The sequence below is a fragment of the Mercenaria mercenaria genome, unplaced genomic scaffold (assembly GCF_021730395.1).
Source record: "Mercenaria mercenaria strain notata unplaced genomic scaffold, MADL_Memer_1 contig_602, whole genome shotgun sequence".
Classification (NCBI taxonomy): domain Eukaryota; kingdom Metazoa; phylum Mollusca; class Bivalvia; order Venerida; family Veneridae; genus Mercenaria; species Mercenaria mercenaria.
The window spans coordinates 1-13246 of record NW_026463485.1 but is presented as its reverse complement, the minus strand read 5'-3'; the positions used below and the strand labels follow the sequence as shown (position 1 = coordinate 13246).

Here is a 13246-nt window from a genome sequence, read left to right as displayed (position 1 = left end):
ACAGTATGGTAAACAGTGTACTTTTCATATAACTTGTACATCATCTACCTTTATATTTCCATAAACCACAGCAAATCGACATGTAATTAATTCCCATTATATGCAGCTAGATTAAAACAAAATGAAAGCAAAAACAAATAGTTCATGTATTTTATTAATATAAATAACAATTTAGAATACAAGTCAAATTTAGCACTTTCAAAACATAAATATTAAGAACAAAATGTCCTTTGATAATAAAGACACATACATACTCATAGTTCTCAGTTCAAGATCTATGCCTCTAGAAAAGTATCAATTTGAAAAGTTGTATTCCTTTGACTGCTCAGAACATTCTGCACACACTCTATGAAAGGGTAGTGTTCAAGAATGTTTAGATCATGTGCCGACTGTTCCAAATAAAAGCTGGGGCAAACACAAGACACAAGGTAAATATTAATGACCTTGGATCCTATCAACTATGCATAATCCCCATAGTAGTGCAGGGTACCCGAGCAGAACAGTGTACTACTTTTATTCATTTGACAACAATTACAAGATTACTCTTTATTTCTTAGAACACTGTTCCGGGTAGCTGGAGGAATATGGCTAAAAATTCAACAGCAGTGTCTATTAAATATATTTATCACATGTTTGACATTGCGGGAGTATAACAAAGCCATTACATAAAATTGATAATACACTAGTGTAATAAAGCTTTGATGTTGACATCGTTTATAGCACGTGAGACATTGGTCAAATTGACTTGTTTAAGGAACAAGAAAGTAGATTTTTTGATTTTTTCGTCAGGAAAAGGTAACATGTGATAAAAATATTACATTTGTGACTTTCCACACTGACTCTGAATAACATTGATAAAATGCTCGACAGAGCCTCACATTTTATTATTTCATTCAACTTGTTTAATAAGTTCAATATGAAAAGACACTCATGTAATGTCCTCTATGTAATATCATAAATCAACACAATTTAAGTAGCAAACATTTCAGAAGTATGATATAACGAACCATTAAATTCCTTGTGTTTACATCACAGTGGTATATAGTGTAACCCATACTTTTCAGAACTTTCCCGCATATATTATGGACTGCACACCGATACAAACTAGAATACACAGAACCACTTTAATTTTGCTTTATTTACAATTACTAAATATTGAAATCATCAATTTAAAACATAAATCTAGAGGCATGTCCCTTTAATGGAGAATAAATATTGCAAACAATTATATCTCGACCACATGCCAGTCGTCTTACTTTCTTAACTGTGCTGTCAGACACATTTATTTTTTATTATTATAGCTCTTTCTAAGAGTTGAAGCTGAACTGGAAGTCTTGTATTTTTAGAATTTTAGACATCTGTTTCAACTGTGTGGGCACATTCAACTGTAGTTAGTAACTCCTAAATATCAGTTTGCAAGACATCAATCTAACAGTAAAAAGATTAAACGCAATACATCAAATTTACACTTAAAGGTAACTAAAATGAAATGTTATATAAGCATTTAAAAAATATGTACCACAAGAAAAATCTAAATGACAGGGCAATGATTGGGAAAGTAATTTAGCATTTTAAGACTTACACAAAACTGAGGACATCTTATATCCACAGAAAGTTCAAACATTTACATCTGCAAATAAAATATACTTAATATATCTGTAAAACAATTTATTTTGTGGTGTAATATGTATTTGAAATGGAAGCATTTTCTGTAAAATAGGCAATTTATAAACATTTTCAAAGTGTACACTGCATAATGGCTGCTCCTACATTCAAACTAGTTTCAGGCATGTCCTCTACACACCTGTTTCTGTCCATTTATATCACACACTGTTTTCTTGCCAGCAGCATGTATACCAAATGACATAATGTATATTCTGTTAGACCTGATTTGGTGTAAAATTTATCTTTTTTTTCTATTAATTATCTTTCACAACTTTCAAAACCATCCTATTCTCTTTTGAACCTTTTCTTCCTCCTGATACTGCTCTTCAGTTTCCATGAAAACGTCTCTATCGTAACCCTCAAATATGTCCGATTCTGTTGTCCTAGCAACCACTGACTGCGGTTGCTGAGGAAGATTGTGCAATGCTGCCATCAGTGGTAGCACGTGCAACTTATTGTCAATTTCACACAGAATTCCGAACTTCTTTAGTAGATTTATAGCTTCCAGTGACTCTACTTCCACCTCAGTGCCAGTCACTTGATAAACCCACTTCTCTATCCTTCCTTCCAACTGAACAGCAGTAAGCCCACCTTAAATAAAATCTTTTTATCAAACAGTGAATATAATTACAAACTTGAAACATTTTTATCACAACTTTGATGTAGCAAGAGTGAAATAAAGCCATTATATAAATCTGATAATTTGTGAGTGTAAAAAAGCTTTGATGTCAGCGTCATTTATTTCAAGGTTTATAACAGGTAAACCGACAAGAGCTGTCATTAATGGTGACAAATGCCCCCGCAGCGCCTTGACCTTTGATCTGGTGACCTTGACCTTTGACCTGGTGACCCCAAAGTCAGTAGGGGTCGTGTACTCAATAAATACTATCAGCATGTGAAGTTTGAAGGTCCTGGGTGCAGTGGTTCGCGAGTAAAGTGCCTTCAGGCAAAAAGTTAAGGTTGGGATGAACGAACGAATGAACTAACGAAGGGACGGACAGTTGAAAACTAATATGCCTCCCTTTGGGGGCATAAAAAAGAAGAAATCTTGATGTCTACACAGGAAAGCTTACATGTGATAAAAAGAATATTACATCCGCACTGAATTTATTAAACTCGTTGAATAAAATTGATAAAATGCTCAGCAGAGCCTCGCATTTTATTATATTCAACTTGTTAATAATAAATCCAATATGAAGAGACACTATTAAACGAAATATCCTTTATAAAACAAGAGAAATTACTAAAGGTAATTAAATAATCCCTATGCAACTTTGATACAGGAAAAGCAAGCATTTTGCTCATGTCTAGATGAAGTAAACTGGTGCTAGTTTTACGCAAATCTTTCAAATTGTTTGGACAGTATACAGCAGATGCTACAACATTTACAATTTGCTCTGAGACTTCAATGTGACCTTGACCATGGACCTACTGGCCTAGGTCATGACTTAATATGCCTCTTGTTGATGTAAACAATTGATGGTAGCTTTATGAAAATCCTTCCACTAATACAGACACAAAATGAAGATACATGACCTTTGACCATTAAGTGTGAACTTATTCACGCGTGTTAATATGAAAATTATGAGTAGTTTCTTAAATAATAGTACTACAGCAACACTGTATCCTACATAATGAGTACTGTATACCAGACCAAAATAATTTGTATCAATTTACATCAATGTTTCACGCATTAATTATTTTTTTTGCGCCGATTTGACTCCGAAATTCGGCGTCTTCCCAATTGACAAAAATGGTCAAAATTCCCAAAAAATACTTAAAAATTCCCAAAAACGAGAGGATTTTTCCCAATTAGAATTTCTTGTGAAAGTTGAGGTAAAACGATGCAAATAATCATAAAAATTCCGACTCTAATTATGGTTTATTTGCAGAATTTTGTTGCCAACTCTAAGCGCGTTGTTTACATAAAACGGGTCACAGCATAGTACGGCATTTAGTATGATTATCATCACGGTCGCTAAACGCTTTTTCATGCGTCAAATGAGTCATAAAAAAAATTGTTAGAAACTTATCTAAATATTCGAAATAATGTCGCATAATTCCAAATATTATAATAAGAAAATAAAACTTAAACACGCCAACGGTACTCCGGACATTCGAACATCTTTTGGTAAAGTTAAAGAGAAATTAAATTCAAATCAAACGTCAGAAAAGCAAAGTGATCTGTCCAAGAAATCCGAGTCCCCACAAAATGACCCTCAGAAATCAACAGAAGCTCATGGTGACCCTAAGCTATCTGAGCCATCAGATCCTGTGACATCAGAAAATAACCTGTCTGTCCTGTGTGCTCAACCTCAGTGCATATTTGAATGAAATAAATTTACCTTAAAATGAAACTTTTTAAAATGATTTCTTTATTAAGGTTTGTTAATTTTTCCCAATTTTGAAGTTTATCGCGCTAAAAATTCCCAATTGAAAAGGCATGGGCTGTTGCCAAAAAAGTAAAAAAATCACTGTAATACCTTGCTGCAAATTATATAAATAAAATGATTCTATCTTCATAATAAAGTTTCTCATTATGAATAACAATTCTGATAAAACCAGTGTTTGCATAATTATGTCTCCCCCACTCTGGGGGAGACATATTGTTTTTGCCCTGTCCGTCCACCCGTCCGTCTGTACGTCACACTTCATTTCCGAGCAATAACTGGAGAACCATTTGACCTAGAACCTTCAAACTTCATAGGGTTGTAGGGCTGCTGGAATAACGACCCCTATTGTTTTCGGGGTCACTCCGTCAAAGGTCAAGGTCACAGGGGCCTGAACATTGAAAACAATTTTCAATCAATAACTAGAGAACTACTTGACCCAGAAAGTTGAAACTTAACAGGATGATTGGTCATGAAGAGTAGATAACCCCTATTGATTTTGGGGTCACTCCGTCAAAGGTCAAGGTCACAGGGGCCTGAACATTGAAAACCATTTCCGATCAATAACTAGAGAACCACTTGACCCAGAATGTTGAAACTTCATAGGATGATTGGTCATGAAGAGTAGATGACCCTTATTGATTTTGGGGTCACTCCGTCAAAGGTCAAGGTCACAGTGGCCTGAACATTGAAAACCAATTCCGATCAATAACTCGAGTACCACTTGACCCAGAATGTTGAAACTTCATAGGATGATTGTACATGCAAAGTAGATGACCCCTATTGATTTTGGAGTCACTTTGTTAAAGGTCAAGGCCACAGGGGCAAGAACACTGAAAACCATTTCCGGTCAGTAACTTGAGAACCACTCGACCCAGAATGTTGAAACTTCATAGGGTGATTGTTCATGCAGAATAAATGACCCGTATTGTTTTTGGGGCCACTCCGTTAAAGGTCAAGGTCACAGGGGCCTGAACATTGGTAACCATTTCCGATCAATAACTTCAGAACCTCTTGATCCAGAATGTTGAAACTTCATAGGATGATTGAACATGCAGAGTAGATGACCCCTGTCGATTTTGGGGTCACTCTGTTAAAGGTCAAGGTCACAGGAGCCTGAACATGGAAAACAATTTCCGATCAATAACTTGAGAACCACTTTACCCAGAATGTTGAAACTTCATAGGATGATTGAACATGCAGAGTAGATGATCCCTATTGATTTTGGGGTCAGTCTGTTAAAGGTCAAGGTCACAGGGACCTGGTCATGTAAAATCATTTCTGGAGAATAACTTGAGAACCGCTTGACCTAGAATGTTGAAACTTAATAGGATGATTGGACATGCAGAGTAGATGACCCCTATTTATTTTGAGGTCACTTGATCAAAGGTCAAGGTCACAGGAGCCTGAACAGTGACTTGAGAACTACTAGGCCAATAGTGTTGAAATTTAGCGGGATGACTGGACATGCCAAGTAGATGATCCCTATTGCAGCCAACCATAGTGTCTCTTTGACCTTTGCTCCTGACCCCTATTGACTTCTTGCCTATAGGACTTTGCATTGGGGGAGACATGTGCTTTTTTACAAAAGCAATTTCTAGTTAAGTTTCTTTCTATTATTTTAAGATAAGAGATTACAATTTACATTATAATTAAAATGCAGAACTTTCACTCAAATTAAACCACTTTGTCAACTGTGCTTGACATTTCTGAGTAATTATCCATTCAAATCTCTGTGCACTGTGTAATTCTAATGTTAAGTGGTCATTTTCTTCAAAATCAATTCAAAGACCAGGACAACAGGGTTTTACTTAATAAGTTTCTTTCATATACTACAGAAGAATACGTACCTAACTCAGCAGGTGACATTTCAATACTTCTCTTGTCATACATCGTACTCGGCCTGTTAGCAAGTAGAAATGTGTACACCAATAAAGCCTCCTTGAAGGACTCATCTTCTGCCCTGTCTACAAGCAATGCCAACAAACCACGATTATTGGCCACATTCTTGAAGTACAAAAGCCTTGATAAATCTGCCAGATATCTATTCCTTTTGTTTTTGTATATTGTCCAGCTCTGCACAGCCGCTAACCCAGTCACCCCACTCAGTATAAGCATCCAATCAACATTCATGGATGCTAAGAGTGTTACTATCTTCGCTACAATGCCCATCACGGCAATACTAACGGAAGTTGCGATTATACCTTTGTCCATTTTACTGATTTTGATTTTCCCATCTGGAAGCATCATTTCCAAAGCATTCACAGGAATTTCCTTGAAAGACTTAAGCATGAGTTTTGGTCTCGTTTAAATCTTAATGCAATCACAACACGTTTGTAGTACAACTTTGGTTTTGGCATGTTTTCTTTCTTCGTGAACAAGGCTTTATACCAAGGTAAGCTTACTGTAATCTTCTCGCGTCCTAAAGCCCAAAATTTCAATACATCGTACTTGTTCTTGTCAACTGATACCTGCAAAAGTCTTCTTCATTAGTTTTGAGCATAAATAGAAGAATTCACATTTGTTTAATTTCTCAATTCTAAAAACATTTACTTTCACTCGACTTTTTTCTCTTCACAGAATTGCTTATGTTACATGTACATGTAATAAATCTCTACACATAATAATAAGGGTGTGCTAAGACTTGTCATATAAATTTAATCAAGTTGCTCTCTAACATAAAACTACAGGTTTAAGACTTAAGATTTTGGTTTAAGACTTAAGATTTAGAGACAACAAGTATATTTTGAATATGTTAAGCTAAAATGTATGAATCAAAGCCTTGAAATGTCTGATGGTTGCGGGTTTTTTGGTAGATTTATTTTCTGTTTAAATGCCAGTCTATGAATATACATGAATGAGAAACAAATACAAATTTAATGTGCCTCATATCTAAGATGAACTCTGCCTGACCCAGCTTGTGATGTAACCATGGGCTGGAATACCTTATCATAGATAGATCTTATATAATCTAAATGGTCAGTGCTAGTGGATACAGGTTGAATAAGAACTGCTTGTTCATTGATAATTCATCCGCATTGTTCATGAATGGGACTATTTTGTGTAGCACATGAACATCCTTTGGATGTGATTTGGAATCAAATAAAGATGTTATGATTGTCAGAAATACACTTTAACTTTAGTAGCGGGATAAACCTGCAACCAAAAATCATTTTGCTCTGAATTCTGACACATCATATGCAAAACTGAAAAAATGAAATCCTCTTAAGATTTAGAGATAACAAGTATATCTTGAATGTGTTTAGCTAAAACGTATGAAAAAATCAGAATGCTCTTAATTCTGACACATCATATGCAAAACTGAAAAAATGAAATCCTCCTGGTATGTATACACATGCTGAAATTCCAACATCACACACTGAAATCACAACTTTCTATTTTATCAAGTTCATAGGTAAAATGTGTAAAGCTGTCTTTATTCACTAAACCTTTTCTCTTTTTAGCTGAGATATCAAACTGATTAACAATACAAGGTACTTGAGGGAGATTTCAATTCTATTCTGAAAACTGAAAGTAAACAGTAATACGTACCCTGACACCATCCGAAACCTCATGTTCCTCTAATGCTTTGTTGACTACATCCTCTGGAAGTTCATGAAAATTGGCCTTCTCCATAATATCTTCCAGTCGCTGTAGCAACCAGAATTCATTGTCCTGACGTTCCCTTGGGTTCCATTTTCGGGTTTCTATTGTGTCTTTGTCTGGGTTGATAGGGTCAAAAAGATTCTATGATATTTAAAGAAAACAAGTAACTATTTTTCATATAATACAACTTCATATTTTGAATATATATAGTGGCATTGTTTTGTAAAACACACATCTTACAAAGATGGCCTTTCAGACGTTATGCTGTTTAGTAATTTCAGTCTCTTGTAAGCTGTGACCTTGACCTTTAACCTAATGACCCGAAAATACAAAACTGGACATCTACTGGCCATAGACAACCTATGCTAAAACGTATGTCTATAGGCCTAAGCATTTTCAAACCATATCCTAAAATAATTTTTGTACAGAAGTCACTGTGCCTTTGACCTTTGACCATTTGACTGACATCCAAAACTGGGGTCATCTACTGACTACAGGCAGTCATCTTATAAAGTCTGACCAATGTAGGCAAAAGCTTTCTCCAACTACAGGTCAGGCCAACAAACCAACAGACATTATCAAAGTATGGTTGCTAAATATTCATAAATACTAAAAGTAAATGCTGCAAGAAAAGATCTTAAAAGATCTTTCACAAGTAGTTATATTTCAAATTTTGAAAGTCACATAGTTACGGGAATGTAAATAATCAGAAAGAGTTACAAAGAACAAAGACAAAGTTCATAACAATTCATTTTTTTTTTTTTTACAAAAAACAAGTAAATAAGAGGGCCATGAAGGCCCTGTATCGCTCACCTGACCTACTGACCTAAAGATCATCAAAATTAACATTCTGACCAAGTTTTATTAACATATGATCATAAATGTCGTCTCTAAAGTGTTAACTAGCTTTTCCTCTGATTTGACCTGGTGACCTAGTTTTTGACCCCACATTCGAACATGACCTAAAGATCGTCAAGATTAACATTCTGACTGTTTCATGAAGTTAAAGTTATAAATGTGGCCTCTAGAGTGTTAACAAGCTTTTCCTTTGATTTGAACTAGTAACCTAGTTTTTGACCTCACCTGACCCAGATTTAAACCTGACCTATAGATCATCAAGATTAACATTCTGACCAAGTTTCATTAAGATATGGTCATAAATGTGGCCCCTACAGTTTTAACTAGCTTATCCTTTGATTTGACACGGTGACCTAGTTTTTGATCCTACATGACACAGATTCAAACTGGACCTTGAGACCATCAAGATAAACATTCTGACCAAGATTCATGAAGATACAGTCATAAATGTGGCCTCTACAGTGTTAAGAGGCTTTTCCTTTGATTTGACCTGGTGACCTAGTTTTTGATCCCAGATTACCCAATATCAAACTCGTCCAAGATTTTATTGAGCGTAACATTCTGACCAAATTTCAGTAAGATTGGGCCAAAATTGTGCCCTCTAGAGTGTTAACAAGCTTTTCCTTTGATCTGACCTGGTGACCTAGTTTTTTTAACCCAGATGACCAAAAATCGAACTCGTCCAAGGCTTAATTGTGAGTAACATTCTGACCAAGTTTCATTAAGATTGGGCCAAAATTGTGACCTCTAGACTGTTAACAAGCTTTTCCTTTCATCTGACCTGGTGACCTAGTTTTTGACCCCAGATGGCCCAGTATCGAAGTCGTCCAAGATTTAATTGAGAGTAACATTCTGACCAAGTTTCAATAACATTGGGTCAAAATTTTGACCTCTAGAGTGTTAACAAGCTTTTCCTTTGATTTGACCTGGTGTCCTAGTTTTTGACCCCAGATGACCCAATATCAAACTTGTCCAAGATTTAATTGAGAGTAACATTCTGACCAAGTTTCATTAAGATTGGGCCAAAATTGTGACCTCTAGAATGTTAACTAGCTTTTCCTTTTATTTGACCTGGTGACCTAGTTTTTGACCCAGATGACCCAATATCGAAGACGTCCAAGATTTTATTGAGGGTAACATTCTGACCAAGTTTCATTAAGATTGGGCCAAAATTGTGACCTCTAGAGTGTTAACAGTCAAACTGTTGACGACAACGTCGACGACTGACGGACAGACGACGACAACACAGGGCAGTCGAAAAAGCTCACCTTTGATCACTTCGTGCTCAGGTGAGCTAAAAACATGACAATCAACTTCATTTTTCAGTATCCCTATTTCTCTCCAAACAGTCTAAAACAAGGATAAAGTACCTTAAGCTCTTGAAGAACACCATGGTATTTATTGACAATTGCTGTATCTAAGGCAAGTGCGAAATCTTCATACACTTTCAGCTCTTCTCGTGTGAGAAAATCTTTCTTCTGCATGAGATGGCGAATTATTGACCTACGTGTTATAGGAATAAATCTTTCCCTGCAAAGAAAACATGTTCTATTTCAGTCTCTACAAGATACATCATACCACTGATGCTAATAAAATTACAAGTTAGGTACAGAGAGACAGAGCCCACTCCAGCATGGATGACTTTATTTTTGTTTTTGTGGGGTTTAATATCACACTGACACAATTATAGGTCATATGTCAACTTTCTAGATTCTGATGGTGGAGGAAGATCCAAGGTGACCCTCTGTGCATTATTTCATCATAGGCAGGCACCTAGGTAGAACCACTGGCATGCTGAATGCCAGCTGCGTGGCTTCATTTTCTGGAAGTGATTTGTACGTTCCGGAGGTAAGTGATATTTGACAGCAAAAACTAATTTATAGATGACATTCAGTTAAAGTATTCATAGTTAACATTTCAACATATTTGTTAGCTTGGATTGTGTTTTAAAGGTTGTTTCAGTAACCACGTAATTCGTTGCATATCAAAATTTGTTTTAGAGTTTTTCAATAGTATTTCTGTTATATAATGATTGGCAGCTAACCTAAACAGTAGTTCTGGATTCTGTACATTCAAGTACTTTAATGCCCTCTAAAAGTAACTGTCAACTTCCTCATATGAATAACAGATTAAGGACAAAAGGTATTACAAACAAAAAGTCAAACTGCTACCAAAATAGGCCTTGTCTGGGGATCAAACTTAAAACAATCCATACATCAGGGTTTTCCCTACTGAGCAAAGCAGGCCGGCTCAATTTCCATCAGAAAATGAAACTTTTTAAATTCGCATTGTCAAAATGATCATAAAATATCTTAGTGCCCACAGTTTGGGTGAAATTTGTCAACATGTTCATTTCCACCAAGTCTGGCATAGAATGTAAATACGACACTGAAAAATGATAAAGTAGGTGAAAATAAAAGTTAGATATTGGTAAAAATGCAAGAAGAATGTAAATTTTCTGCATTATTTCAAAATCATTGCAACGGCTTTCTATCTTTTGCACTATATATTTGGTCATTTATAAGAATATCTTGCAAAAACCTAATGTCAATAAGTTTGTACCACTAGTCATTCTTAGAGTAATCACTTTTTATGGATTTTTGAGATTTTTTTCCCCCACCTAAATGTGTCAGTTAGTCCATTTAACCTATTTCTAAAACTAGTCACATCAATGACATTTTCAAAACTTTCCAAAATCCAATCATGTCAAGTTTACAACATATTATACAATATCTGTGCAGTGTTATTCAGAGGGTGGCATTGAGAAAGTTGGAAATCTAATAACTTAGATAGATGCTATGGAGTGAAATCACCTGCTATCAGTCACTATGCTCACACCCGTTGGTTTTTTTAATGCTGGCAGAAATAAGATTTCACATCATTATCTCTTTCCTGTACTATTTAAAGTAGTAGCCTGTGAAAGTGCTGTGAAAACTTGACTCCAACATAAATAAGGCATAGGAAATATTTGTGAGGAATTTTTTGCTAATTTGGCATTTTTGGTCCTTTTAATAGAAAAATATTCTTTTAATAAATTCACAGCTTTCATAAAGATGAAACCTATTATTATGAGCCTAATCTAGATTTTTTTTTATTTATTGAATAATTCAAACAGCCACCCAAGGTTCATCTGTGTAAAATTATTTTAAGATCAGGCCAGCAGTCACTGACTAGAAAATTTCTAAAATTTGCGCTATTTATATACATATAGAGAAATGTGACTGTGCTCTCTGGTGCCCTTGATTTTTTTTCGTAAGTCAGAATATTTAGAATAATCTTGGTTGAGGGTCAATAAAGGAACATTTCTACAAATTTATTTTTCAAAATTGGAGCAGTGGTTGGGATGTCGTCAAAATTTATTTCCATTTCTTAGCTCTGGCGGCCCCTATATGCAACCAAGCTGAACTATTTTGGACAAGAACCACCCAAGCAATATTCAGGTGACTCAGGCCGCATTTCACCCATTTTCTACTAATGGATTTCACAGGATGTCATTTGAAGAAAGTACTGATGGATGGATGACAGCCAGACAGATGGACAAACGGACAGACCCACCTCAAGCACTTTGTGCTCTCACCTAAAACAAGCAAGAATGATACGTGTCCTATATGTATGTCTGTAGGACACTGGTAAATTCTCTACCTTCCTGTCACTGTATGGTCATATGTTACTTGTTGGCAATGCAAAAACATGTGTACTTTCATAATAAATCATTTTAAGCTTTTACATCGTTGTGACCTTGACCTTTGACCAACTGACCAACATAAACTTCTCCATAAAAGTGCTTAGTCATCATGTATATAATAGATGGACAGACATATAGAAATGGCACACCTGTAGTCATCCTCATCTGGTGGTAGCAGTGCTTGCCCATCTTTCTTCTGTAAGGCTGCTGGAACCATTGACGACAAAGCCGCTTGTGTCTTCTCTAACTGTGGTGTCACTGTCTTCATTACAGCATTAGTTGATCTAAAATTACAAATACACAATTGCAAAGTAATCAGATTCCCTCAAATACAAAGAAACTGCTTTTACAGCATCATATGAATATAATCAGGTTAATATTCAACAACGAAAAATTCTCATTATTTATGGGAAAACTAATCAATATTAAATTTCAGAATTTAGAATTGAAATAATAATCAGTGCAAGGGTAATGGTGTAACTGAGAAAATGAATTGTCACATCAGTGGTTTTTATCCAGAAACAAGAAAACTACAGCCATTTTTAGAATCACACAATTTCTTCCATTTTAAAAGCTTGCTTCCAACTGGGAGTTTTTACACTATTTCAACTTGCATTTAAAAGGCATGAATAATAAAATTGATGCAAATCCCTCCACTTCTCCCTGAATCAGCTTGAGGGCATCCAAAAAAAATAGACTTAGCCTAAGCCCTTGAAGCAAGTAGACATTTCGAGGGGTGAATGCAAAAGCGTTCTTAGTGTACATAAATAAACACTTTTTTCACATTCATCCCTTGATTTTTTGTGTACCTCTGCACATGTGGTTTGGCAGCATTCACAAGAAGTCTTGAGGACTTTCTTAATGGTGGACCCATCTTCCGTACTACAAACTTGGAAGATTTAACAACAGGCGGCCCGACCCTTGATATCACCATCTTTGTGGCGGGAATTAACTGAAATAATAAATTAAAAAACAACACATTTTGTGTGAACATGTTACTGAATGTCACTGTTAAAAGAGGTATTTGTTAAAGCAGCTTATC

At 35.5% G+C, this 13246-nt stretch overlaps 1 pseudogene; it reads right to left on the bottom strand.

The window, feature by feature from the left end:
• Positions 1–1470: 1470 nt before the first annotated feature.
• Positions 1471–13186, bottom strand: LOC128554658 (transmembrane protein 143-like; annotated as a pseudogene).
• Positions 13187–13246: the final 60 nt, after the last annotated feature.